Genomic DNA, 12,520 nt, shown 5'->3' with positions numbered 1-12,520 from the left:
GAAGGAAGTGGATGAGTTCGGAGAGACCAGAAAGTCCTCCATCAATCCTGCCCAGGTTCCTCCACCCCGGCCTGATTCATGGCGGCGAGGCCAAAGGGTCTCCGACTTGTTACCCGAAGTTTGGAGCGCGCACCCCCACAGAACGCTGAGAGCGGGACGGGGCGGGGCCTGCTGCTGACCTAGAACATACATCACACTGTACCACCTGTTTGGACTATTTTAGCACTGCGAACTTTGACTCCCTGTACAGCACAGACAACTTCTACAGTGTCGCGAGGAGGCGACCTCCGCACGCCTCCAGGACACGCACAAGAGCGAGAATAAGGCGTGCATAAATACACAAACGAAATGTGGCCAAAAGCTACCACCTGTTCTCAGGACCGCGGCCTGAACCCACAACGTCACCACAACAAAGTTTCAACCTGCCGGGCCGAAATATACGGTTATTTCTCACCGCCCATGGCGGGATTGGGCAGCGTACACGACCATAACTCTCCGCACCTTGTTCTGTCGACAAATGGCATAATTTCTCGTTTCGTGCAAATTTATACTTTCTAGGCCATGGACACGGAGATGCGGGTATATTTGAGGTGCTCCGACGTGCGGGGGTCTCCCTGACACCGGAACAAAGTTGCGCTACTTCCTCCGTCCTTCTCGGCGTACTTGGGCTTATTCCAACTCATTAACGAACCCGACGGAAATGGTCCCATGTACCCTATAATGGCGATCGCTACAGTCAATTTCATCTACAACTCCAATGTCAGTAAAGGAGGTTTTGTGATTATAGTCCATATATGGTCGGCCTCTGTGTGGCTTAATCAAAGTTGAAATACTGACTGTGCTACAGGGTTATACATGACATGTGTTCATAGCCGCCACACACGTGGAAGAACGGCGGAGATATATCCATAAATGCATGGCTTTTTAACAATGTAAATTACTACTGCATTTTTGAATTTTAACATGAATTGTCGTACGTACAAGTCATCAACTTCACACCGATGCGATAGAAACGCCTTCCTGCCTTTTCGTCCAAGAGAAGGTACAACCGAGTCATTTACCTAAAAGTAGCGCCCTAACTGCCTGCGATGTTAATGTAGCGCGCAGACACTCCCGGGTCAAAAGGCCCCAGTTATGCACTTCGAGGTTACTGCAATCGTCATTAATTACACCTTTTCATCCTTGGATGAACTAATGTCCGTCCGGCTGGCGGGAGCGGAGGAGAGGGGAGAACGGACGGCGTGCTCGTGCGGCGGTGACGTGTGCCCCTCCCGTGATGAAAGTTTGCCCGCAGGGTGCACCTGCACACCTTCAATCTCACCACGTCAGCATTAAAGCCGACGTTGGAACGAAACAAAACGACCTTGAACGATGAGATGATGTGATTTTGCCCCCAACGAAGCTTTAGATCATCGCAGCGCGTCAGCTTGCAGAGTATACCTTACTAGTGAACAATGCCATGGCATGGGAAGCTTTTTGGTCTTTCGCTATCATGGCTATCGTGCTATTAATCTAATACAACGTTAACATAACAGCAATGGCACATGCGATATTATCCGATACAAATGGCAGCGCTGTGATTTTTGTCTCAGCAACAGATTTGACAAACGATCTTGTTATGCCTATTTTTCCGACGAGCCCAGCTCGACCCAGCAATCCTTCTCAGAGATTGTGGATAGTTTCCCTCTTCAGAACAACCGTTTCACAACGCCGTTGGAGAAATAATTAATTAACATGAGTGATTACCATGGAAATGTTGCCATGGTAACGATGCAATTAACGATCCATGTGGCTAAAGGTCACTAACTACATGCCCTTTATATGCAGTTTGAATGCCTTCAACAATTCTAGAACATTCATACGCGATACGGTATTTTGCACAGCGGAAAATTACAGTTGATTTCTATACAGGTTTGCGAATGTTCATAAATTCACAGCGCTCGACGAGATACATTTGTATTGTTTCCTGTTTTCTTCCCGTGGGGTATTTTTGTCAGTTGAAAATCAAATACTTAACTTCGGCAATCTGGATTTAGAAAGAGACAAGATGCGTAATATATGGGTTGGATTTTACCTGTGATTCTTTATCGGCGCTCCTTGGGCCCGCCGCTGTCCAAATTAAGTTAGGCCGACCCGGGGCCTATCGTCCCACCTTCGCTGCACAGTGACCCTCACACCACTTAGACACTGCTCTAACGAAAATACAATTATCCCTCTCGCTGAATATGAATATGCAGGGCCATCTATACGGGAAGCAATTAAACTTCATCAATTATTAAGTCTTCATCAAAACGACCCAGTCTCGTTTTTGGCGAACGAAAAACGCTAATTTCATGAGACGTAAGGCTTCGCAAACACTTAGGCGAATAGGAAAAGTATTTAACATGACAAGTAATCTTTGCCGGAGATATCTGCCTCGATCTTAAAGAAGTCGGGTGTGTGCTCTTGTACAGTCAGGTGATTCGGAAGAAAATGATCAGGCGAGGATTTTTCAGGAACACAATGTCATAAAAAATGAGCGGAGTTATACCGTGCGGCAGGAACGCCGTTTAGGCACCAAACTTTATTAATTATTAAAGCGGACCTGCCAGTGGGCTGGCGGCAGAGGCGTCGGCTCGCACGGGCTTGTAGACGGTGATAGGACCTGACAGATAGGGACATCATACCGCCGTGATGCCGGCAAAACAATACATCAAACACACAGCCAGACGGAGAGACAAACAAGCTACATACTACGTCATATCACATCCACGGTCGGGTTTCAGAGACCAGTTTTCCCACACAATGTGCAGAAAAAGGGACAGCAAACCCAGCTCCCATACCGACGCAAACACCGCTATCGCTTACATCTATTTTGTGCAGTGGAGTACGTGATTTGACATCTCCTTATTAGCGTGAAAATTATTTTGTTCGGTGTAACTGAACATGATGGGCGGGCAGCGTCGAGCTGTCAAACTGCATACAGGAGCGATCTTTAGCGAACAATCGGACTTGCGAGTCATCTAATGACATCAACAATGCAAGAACAAGATCGTTAATTCTCGGCTCAATGCTGGAAAGATTAGTTAGGCCTCTGTTCTTAATATATCGTGGATTTTTTTAGAAGGAAACGTTCATAAAGACCGAACGTTGCTGGCTGATTCAAATGGACCGAAAACGACATTTTTACACATGGTAGTTTCAATGTAATTTTTTCCTAACGACGCGGTATCATAAAACTAGCAATTCTTCACACAGCACTGGCTCTAACTCCGTCTGAAATACTCCAATTCATCATTCATTCCAACAAATCCGCAATAAAATCCCATCAAAATATCGATAAACGAGCAATTGCTGAGCATGAACATCAATTGAGTGTGCGCTGCTATATTCATCACTGGTGAAACACGCTTAATCTGGCGCTGTGCAAGTTTCTGGGGAAAGTCGCAGCACACGAGGCGGGCTCTATTGGAGTTTCGTCTTTCTCGGCCCGGAGCTACCAGAAAGGGCAGCCCTTGTCCATCATTTTACCATTCCGCTCTCCTTTTTAGCCATTTCCTCTCTTCCTTCCTGAAACGTTCGAAGATAGTTATCTTAAAAGGGAAAGTGCAGGCCAACTTTCGCGGCGCTATCGCGTCTGGAATCTTGAGCGGGAGTATTACCGAGCGTTTTCACGGGGCGGTGGAGGAGGGACGTATTTGCGAGGAGGAGAGAGAACAGAGAAGGGGGAAATCCAAATGAACGAGGACGGAAAAGGTCCACGGCAGCCCCGTGATTGATGAAACAACACGCCGGCCGAAATTAAAAGGGTGCGCGGGCCAGAATAGCCCGAGATGTCATGATACATATGGGTGTGTAGGGACGATAGGCGAGGTGTGATGAATCCCCCGACCATTTTTCACAGATAATGTCAGGAGAAGAGGTCTCCCTGAAAGCATCTGGGGGCTCTTTTCACGAGGCGCTGCTCATTTGTCAGCTCAACATGCATCTCTGAAAAACACCAAGAGTAGCTCTAGAGCAAATAGTGGGGATTTGGAGGACATTGCGGTTTTTTCTACTTGTCATGTTTTCTGTAGAATATTTAGCTGTTACAGAGCCGATACAAAGATTTATAGAAAACCCGATCTACATTTACATGTACTTCCGTTGGTGTGTGCTTATTTCTATCTTTCAAGTATATTTGATGTTATATTGAACTTCATGGCGGATGCCCACATTAGTATAATAAAGCTGTTTATTTTCTACACAAACTATTCAGTCCTTGACGCGAGTCTGTATGACTCTTTCTTCATGATTGTGCCTTGTTTTTTCTCGTCAGTACAAAAGTACTGCGGTCCAGTCGCCTGCTCTGTTCCTGGTTAAAAGTTTGGCGGAAAAGTTGAGTTTGCCGGCGGGATAGTCGCGGTTGTCTCGCACGTATGTGACCCTGGCTGGCAGGGGCTTACGGGGTCAGATATACGGCCGTGACACAGGCGAGAAACGAAAAGTGCATCGGACAAAATCAGACCTTTCCTTTTGCTCACTCCACGTCCCGGAGAGAGGGACGCGACCAGACGTGTTATCGGCCAAATCCACGGCTCTCCCGGCGTAGATGGCAAAGTGCACGGCACCGTTTCACCCGCCGCTTTCATTTGCGCGGGAGAAATTTGTCTCTGTTTACCCTTGTCGTTTGTTCGTGAGAAAACAATCGTTCTCTGTATATGCGGGAATCACCGCTAAATCCCAGTCTAGCTAAACTCAGGCGATCGGGGAGAAAGTCGAAAATCCCGAGCGCGAAATACAGAGCTGGCCTTCAGATGTGGGCATGCACTTATGGCTGTCCGATTTGTCTTCCCACCATTTGCTTGAGGTGCGAATTCGTCCACTTTCTACACAGGTCGTCCCGCTAATGACCGCGTAGGTACAAACTACTCTTGATACATAACGTGATCTCTGCGGTGATTGAAGTTTTTTCAGAAATCAAAGCAAAAATTGTGAAACTTCTCGTCGAGTCATTCATCTTTGATGGTGGCAATCAATTCTCTTGTAGCTGTTTTGTTGATGTAACGTCTACTTAAAACGCCGACACACGTCAGGTGATCGGACAGGTAAGTCCCTGGGATTTTAGCCTCACCTTTCTTCATTTTAACTTCCTTTATATGTTCTACTGATTTATGAAGTGACAAAACGCCACTACAGACACACGCAGTGCCCTGTTCAGCGGACCAAAAAGAATACAACAAGCAGCTCAAATATCTTAGGGATTCGATGTGATTCAACTTGGCTATCTATGCTAGTCTAAATTATCTACCTATTTCTACTGTGGTATTCATTTATCCACGATATGTATTGCTATCTTGGACTTGGTTGCTAGATTTGGAAATGCATATATAAAAGTTTTTGGATTAGAGAATTATTGGATGTTTTCGGAAAGGAAAAGCTTCAGTGCACTGTATCAGTGTTCGAATTGTTTATGCCATCAAAATGAAAATATATTAAAGGGATTCGATTAGATTCAACTTGGCTATCTATGCTAGTCCAAACTATCTACCTATTGTGATATTCATAAATCCACGATACTTTTTCCTATTTTGGACCTTGTTACTAGATCTGGAAATGTATTTCTAAAAGTTTTGGGATTAGAAAATTATTGGAAGAATTCGGAAAGGAAAAAAAAAACTTCCGTGGACTGTATCAGTGTATGAATTGTTTATGCCATCAAACTGAAAGTAAAAGCATTTATTCATCGACAGGGACTCAAGGAAAGTTTTTTATTTGTTCATAGCATCAGCGAATGTCCTAGCTTAACAAAAACTTTAAGCTAGCTATAGTAACATTTTTATTTTGCTTTATCCTTACAGCAGAAATAAACATAGTTGGTGTAACTTGTAAAGTAAAACTTTTCTAACTCCATTTAGAAGTTCCCAACTGTAGTCAATCATGGACAAATCTCCTTTTTCTATTTTTCCCTCCAAGTAACCAATCCTATTGCTGAAATTAGGTCATTTGGAATAATATTTGCTTGAATAATTTGCGACAGAAATGCAGGTGCATATAAGGGGCAATACCGAACGAAAGAGTCAAAAACGCCTGATGATAATATTGTTGTTTGTGCTCTTTCATCATGTCCACTTTGTACATTGTTACTCTGACGTTCTTTTCATTTGCTTTGCTTGTGTCTGTTCCAACCGGACTTAAATGATGAGTAAAGTTCGTTTTTATGAGTAGAAGCTACCTTAAATGAACCACGCCCCTATGTTGACCCAACTTTTAAAACAAAAAGTTTTTCTCAAAGTTTTCGTGCAAGCCTACACGCTTCTTGCGTCACCACCTAACGTTATGTGAAACCAATGTCCATTATGTATACAGGTGTATTTTCCCTCATTCGTAATATTCTATTGCACCTTTTATGTCCTCTGTGAGACCGTGTGTACTTATGCTCTGGTGACGATCCCTATCTATATATCCTTTCGGCTACAATATACCGTCTGATGTCTGCTCCCCTCTTTTTTCATGAGCACTGTAAAAGTCGGGCGGATTTTAATGAATGATGCGACTCTTGTTGTTACTTATACAGTTATGGCACCCCAGTCGGAAGACTACAAACGTTCGACTACGATCGTATCCAGCGCGGTCGTTGAGCTAATCCCGCCACCCTGCGCGGAAGTCTGCGTACTTGTGAGCCGGCCTGGTGTGAATCTATCAGACACGCCGCCAGATCAGCTCTCCCCACAACGTAAAGCACCACAGACAATCCAAGATAGATCGCGGCGATGGACGACCTTCCATTTTCAGTGTCCGCGTGGCGCCACGCTAACCCCAGCCATCTTTAATTGCCGATCCGCACTCCGTGTAAACTTTCTCAACAACAGCTAAGTGGAAGGGGAAACAACATTAGCGATCGCCCCACCGAGCCGGGCATTACCGCACTACATACATCCAGCTATACGGGCGGGTTCTCCAGTCTAAATTATTCATGACTGGCGTATCAGCTCTTCTCCCGATCGTGCGATTCTGCGAGTTGTACAGAACAATTCGCCACGACCGTTGTGACTCGCAGTGATGCCCTTAACGACCTTCAGTACATGATAAACGAAGAGGTTTACTCATAACTGCACCAGTTTATTGTCCCGCTGATTTATTGCACGCGAAGTACTCCGTGTACAGCCTCCATTGTTGTTGTCATCTTGACTCAGTATTTGTTTAATGAGAGGTAAGGTGTAAATGGTCGCCTCACCTGTGAAGCGTTCTCGTTATACTTTTGCACCTCAGTGTTGGCGGGAGGCTCACGCAATGTCCGGGGTCAGTATTAAATATGCACGAACTCACTTTTGTTCTACGGGCGGGATGAAATGGAGCGGCAGTACCCACATCTCCTACAAACAATGACACGGCAGAAGTTCCATATTGTCTGTCATTGTCTGCTGAGTAGCAGGGCACTTAAGGGCCTCTAAGGGTCGCTCTCATGTTAAGGAAATTGAAATAAAATAATAGAAAATAACAGGTATTGCGTCGTTTAGATTGTATGGGCCGTATTTCATCCACTTATATCTCTTCCGCCGGTTTTATGAGGAATGAGAACGCACGGTGCGTCTCCATACGTATAATTTTTATTTCTCGGTGGGAGGTTTTCTGGGGGAAACTGCACAGCTAAAATCGCGTGTAATTGAACTATTTTCCCCCCAGCGAAAATGTCCGATTTTACGGAATTTGCCTGTCTCAAGGTTGGGGCTAAGCAGCACGAAATATGATGGATGGGGGTTCATATCTGACCATTTATCACCGGGAAGGCCTAGCAACCAGATGTCGGTACTCAGGCGGGGCGCGAGGCAGGGTGGCGGGCGGTGGGACTGGCGACCTGGGCCGACAGGGGTGGGTACCCGGCCCCGCTACCTGCGCCCGGGGGCAGTACGCGTCGCCTCACGTGTGGTCTCCGCCCGGGAGGTCGCCTGTTGTTGTTGTGTACGTTCATACTGTCATAACAAACACGCAGGTGTGCAGGAAAACATGTCCAACAGGACATCGCCCAACCTGGCATGTATCACAGGCTGTTGGGCTGAATATTACTAGAACTGCGACGATTTCATATTTTTCATATATGAATATCTTGAGGTATTCTTGACCACTTTTGAATATACGATGGGTTTGTGAGCCACACCCATGTTACGTCTTCTACACATACGAACTATGCAGTCCAAGAGGAGTGAGTGAGTAAGTGAGAGCGTGTGAATGAATGAGTGAGTGAGTGAGTAATTAAATGGATGAGACAATGAACAATGAAAGAAGAACAGTATACATTAACAACAATAGAAACCTATGGAATATAGTGACATTAAAACGCCTTTTCAGCACACATCTAAGATCTAATACTACACATAGTAGCATTATCATACATGATACAATGGGACACACCTCATCTTACAAAGAACAGAAAGAGCAGCAGTAAAGTGTGTCTATGTTAAGGCGAGGGTGTGGAATTGATGCACAGGGAACTGCCCTGCCGTCCCAGCCTATAAAACACACACACGGGCACCGCCGTTCCCCCATCTAAATTATTGGTGTTCTTGACACAGACGCCGCCTGGCGAAGTGCACCCATGCGATGTTGCCGGGGAGATAGCAGGAGAAGAGGAGGAGCATCAGTACCAAAAAAAACTATCCCTCGTATACGAGACTTCAGCTGTTGGGCAAAGGTAAGACGGGAAAAGTGCTCTAAATACTTGCATACGTTCCAAAGAGTATCGTCGTCTCATGTAAGCATGAAACCACCTGTTTACACCTCGAATGCATCTTTTTGCTCCTGTCAGAAGTCAAAATTGTCGTTTTATTTCTCATTTAGCAATACTGCTTGTCAATCAACTATCTGTCTCTTTCACTTGTGCTGGACAATAAGCCGACAGGTTGATGAAAGACTCGAGGCACACGCTGACCTCCAGAACACGAAACAAAAGTGAGCTGTCTTCATTATCATACAATAAATGTCAACGACAAATATCAGTCTTGTCTCCTTCAGTTTCATTAATCCTTCTCTGTGTATAACAGTACTGCTGCTTTCTATACAGGGTTATTGTATCTATCTATGATATACACGTATCTGCCTACCTAATATAACGATTGCCTAACACTTTGCACGCATTACAAACTTCACATAATCTTGAAACAAGCCTGGAGAGTCCTTTTAGACGTACTGCTAAAACGATGAAGTTATAATCAAAGACGCTACGAAAGCACATTACAACCGTAAGCCCTTTCCTAACCATGACGCCAGACAGATAACCCGGAGTTTCACATTCAGCGTAAACTCTTACTGTAGCGGAGAGTTCGTGTGTACAAATGATTGCATGTGATGTTGCAATGTTTGCATTTTACAACCTTGTAACTTGTGCCAGATTGTTCAGGGATCAGTACTTAGCACATCTTCGAGCCGTTCTGTTACATACACGAGGCCTTGCCCTTGGCACAGAACTCTGGAGCGTGCAGGGAGAGGAATAATCATCCAAACTTGGGCCGAGAATCCTGACAAATGATAGATACATCGTAATTTCCCGTTCTGCTATTTGATACGCATGGCAATTTGTTTTGGAGCAGCCAGAGCTCCCTTGTTGCTCCAGGATAGTGGGAGAGACCAACATGATTGATATACGAGAGAACTTTTTACTTTGAGATCTCAATTTTCTCCAACTGCCATCGACAGGGTGCGGACAATCTCTGCTGCGCCGTGCGTTCTGACTGACTGCTTGTGTTGATTGCAGCGGGTTCAGCGACCCTCAAAACAAAGTACATCCTTCCAACAATATTCACAAACCTTTCCGAGTCATGAAAACGTTTGAAGCGAATGTGTAAACTTGTAAAATCGGCGTGTGCGATCCCGTCAGTTCTGGAAACGTGCGGTACGTGTCCTGGCCCGTCGGGAGATCGGGGAAGCTGTCTGCTGGCGTACGATATAATTAATGTGTTTTTGCTATTTGGTTATTAATGTCATTTATATATGGCAAGGTCGAGCGGAGAAGTCAATTCCAATTTCATTGCTGCATGCAAACGGGAACCCTATGTAGACTGTTCCACGGGAACGAGGTGTCCTGGAAACGAGAACACTCCGTGTTTTGTTGTCATACCTACCAAAGTCATACGTTTTCCTTATATAGTTGGTTATAGCTGTTTATTACTGTCCACTGTTATTCTTTCTGTTGATTTAGTCCTCTACGTTTGTTGTAATGAATGGTACCGAATGGTTACCAGAAATGAAACAAATAACTGTTCATTTGTACCCCGTAAGGCCAGCCATAGCTCCAAGTTTGCGTCCATGTTTGACATTTAGGAGCCTAAGGTGTCCTAATAAAAGCGTTAGATCGCGTTGGTAATGGGTGTTCTGGGAGTTGTTACTATACGGAAGATTTGTATAAGCTTCTTATGTCTGACGTAAAAACTACTAAATAACCGAAGAGATCATTTTTCATACATTCATGAACTCACCAAGATCAACTCCACGGACGAAAGAGTTTGTTCGCTAGAAGTTCTTATCAAAAATTAACTTGAGATAACAGATCACAGGCCTCACCTGTAGGGCTGCCTACCTGTCCGTACACCTGATCTACGTAACAACCACATTACCGCAGCGTTTTGATAAGTTTGTGTGTTTGAACCTACAAAATGACCCTCCAAACTTCAACCATATACGACTTACACGTGGGCGTGCGCAACTGATACGTTCTAACACAGGATAATTCGTCTGTTCGCGCCGGCAGTAGCAACAACGACTTGTCCATGACACCACAAGGTGTGAAACTTTAGATTTGTTTGTGACCCTTTGCGCACGTAACATAGTGGTCAAGTACACGTTAGTGAACCCCCGGCTTGGTGTTGTCACGGATTCTATTATGGGAGAGGGACGCTAATGAAGTCTACTTCGACAAGGTACTAAATCACGCAAATTCCTTTGTCTGGAGAAGTTGCCAACTAGTCGAGTCGGGCACGAAAAGTTGCGGCTTTCTAATGACTGTTACAAAACGACAAAAACAGACTGAGATAGGGGAGGATGTTCTAACCAACACGATACCTGCTACATGGAGGGACCGTGTCCCTGTATTATCACGGGGCAAAGACGCGATTCTGCAGGTCAAGGTGACGAGGCACAATCAACTTCCCCGCAGAAGTTTGAACATGTTTTGGTTTTCTCTCACTTGATCCGGCTGGCGGGCGTTTCGCGCGGGTCAGCTGGGGGACAGCGGGGTTAGGTTTCACGGCAGAACCAAATGTTTGTCGTCAGCGGTTCTTTTTCTTCAAAGCCATGGAAGGCTCTGAACAGTTTTCATTACAAGTATCTACACATTACCGCGCGGTAATGTCGCACGGCAGGGCGCGCGCGGGCAGCTCTCCGCCCGCTTGACACGGTTAAAGTGTGCCCGCTGGGTACGACGAGTCGCATACCGTCCTGCTGATCTGTCCTCACCTGGGCCGGACAGGTGTGATGTCCCAGAATCAGGGACACCGGAGGTCAGCTCGGCGTGTCCGAGCTTACGAGCGCGCGTCTGTCCGAAGTGCCTCTCATGGCCGAAAGGTTAACATTACAATATCGACTACACAAATGTGCTTACTACACAAATACAAGACAAATTCGCTGTAAACATGTAAGTATTCGCAAAAAAATATTCTAAACTGCACCTCAAAGTTATCGAAAATGGTATATTTTTGGTCGTAAGCTTAAACGGCATCATTTCTCTTAGAATCATTATCAAGTCAAGTTCGCGGCGCCGTTTTTACCGTGTGTGTGATGCACCCTCCTCGGGAAAATAATCGTCGTCTTTCCCCGCCCCAAAATTACGACGCGCAACAATACATCCTGACACCAAATATAGAAAAACACAAAACGCTATAAACGACCATAAATTCCGCCTCACCCAACCATCCGTCTCCAAAATAGCCGCCGGCGAATGATGAGGAATAGAGTGAATTATTTTCCCCCAGTAAAAATTTCCGAGAAGACTAATTTCAGTTGGACTCACCTCCAATTTGTTGGCCCCGGTATCTGTGACGAGCAGATTTCCAGGCGTATTGTTTCCCCGCTTACTCCAAGTAGCTGTGGTCCCGGTAGAAACTTGTCAGCGGCTGCGGAGATAGACGGGAGAGATCGTGCATACATGTATGCAAGCTCCCAATCTAATCTATATTTCTGATGAGAGGCGCGGGCAGATTCGATTTATTAGAGCGGGTAGGGAGGCAGCTCCGCGGAGATGCCAAGAGGGACGATTCTAAGCAGCGGAGCCGAAGTCGGCATTACCATTCTGACGAGGGAGCTTTTAGCGGGACCGTGCGTGCTTTAAACTGGTCTAACCACAACTTGCGTCACGCGACAGACCTGTCCCAGAACCTGGCCGGGGTGGGGAGTGTCAGATCACAAGCAACGTGTACCTCGACACGGCAGACAATACACAACAAGGGGAAAGTGCATGGAACGGAAGGGATGGGAAATACAGGGCGGGGTGTGGCTGTGCGCCTCTGCCGTCACACACACAGACTCACTTGTCTTCTTCACAGAATTCTCCTGTCCCCTTTATCTATTCTTT

At 45.7% G+C, this 12,520-nt stretch overlaps 1 protein-coding gene across 8 annotated transcripts in view; it reads right to left on the bottom strand.

The window, feature by feature from the left end:
* Nucleotides 1–12,235, bottom strand: part of LOC136433595 (homeobox protein Meis1-like) — an 80,100-nt gene extending 67,865 nt beyond the window's left edge. For 2 of the 8 annotated variants that reach the window (XM_066425951.1, XM_066425958.1), the window contains exon 1: nt 11,960–12,235. The gene's annotated coding sequence lies outside the window, so the exon portion shown is untranslated. The remainder of the gene's footprint in view (nt 1–11,959) is intronic. The other 6 variants (XM_066425949.1, XM_066425959.1, XM_066425956.1 and 3 more) reach the window with 5 other exon arrangements.
* Between the last annotated feature and the right edge of the window lie 285 nt (nt 12,236–12,520).

The sequence above is a fragment of the Branchiostoma lanceolatum genome, chromosome 4 (genome assembly GCF_035083965.1).
Source record: "Branchiostoma lanceolatum isolate klBraLanc5 chromosome 4, klBraLanc5.hap2, whole genome shotgun sequence".
Lineage (NCBI taxonomy): Eukaryota > Metazoa > Chordata > Leptocardii > Amphioxiformes > Branchiostomatidae > Branchiostoma > Branchiostoma lanceolatum.
Note: the sequence above shows the minus strand (reverse complement) of the source record. Positions and strands in the feature narration are given on the sequence as shown.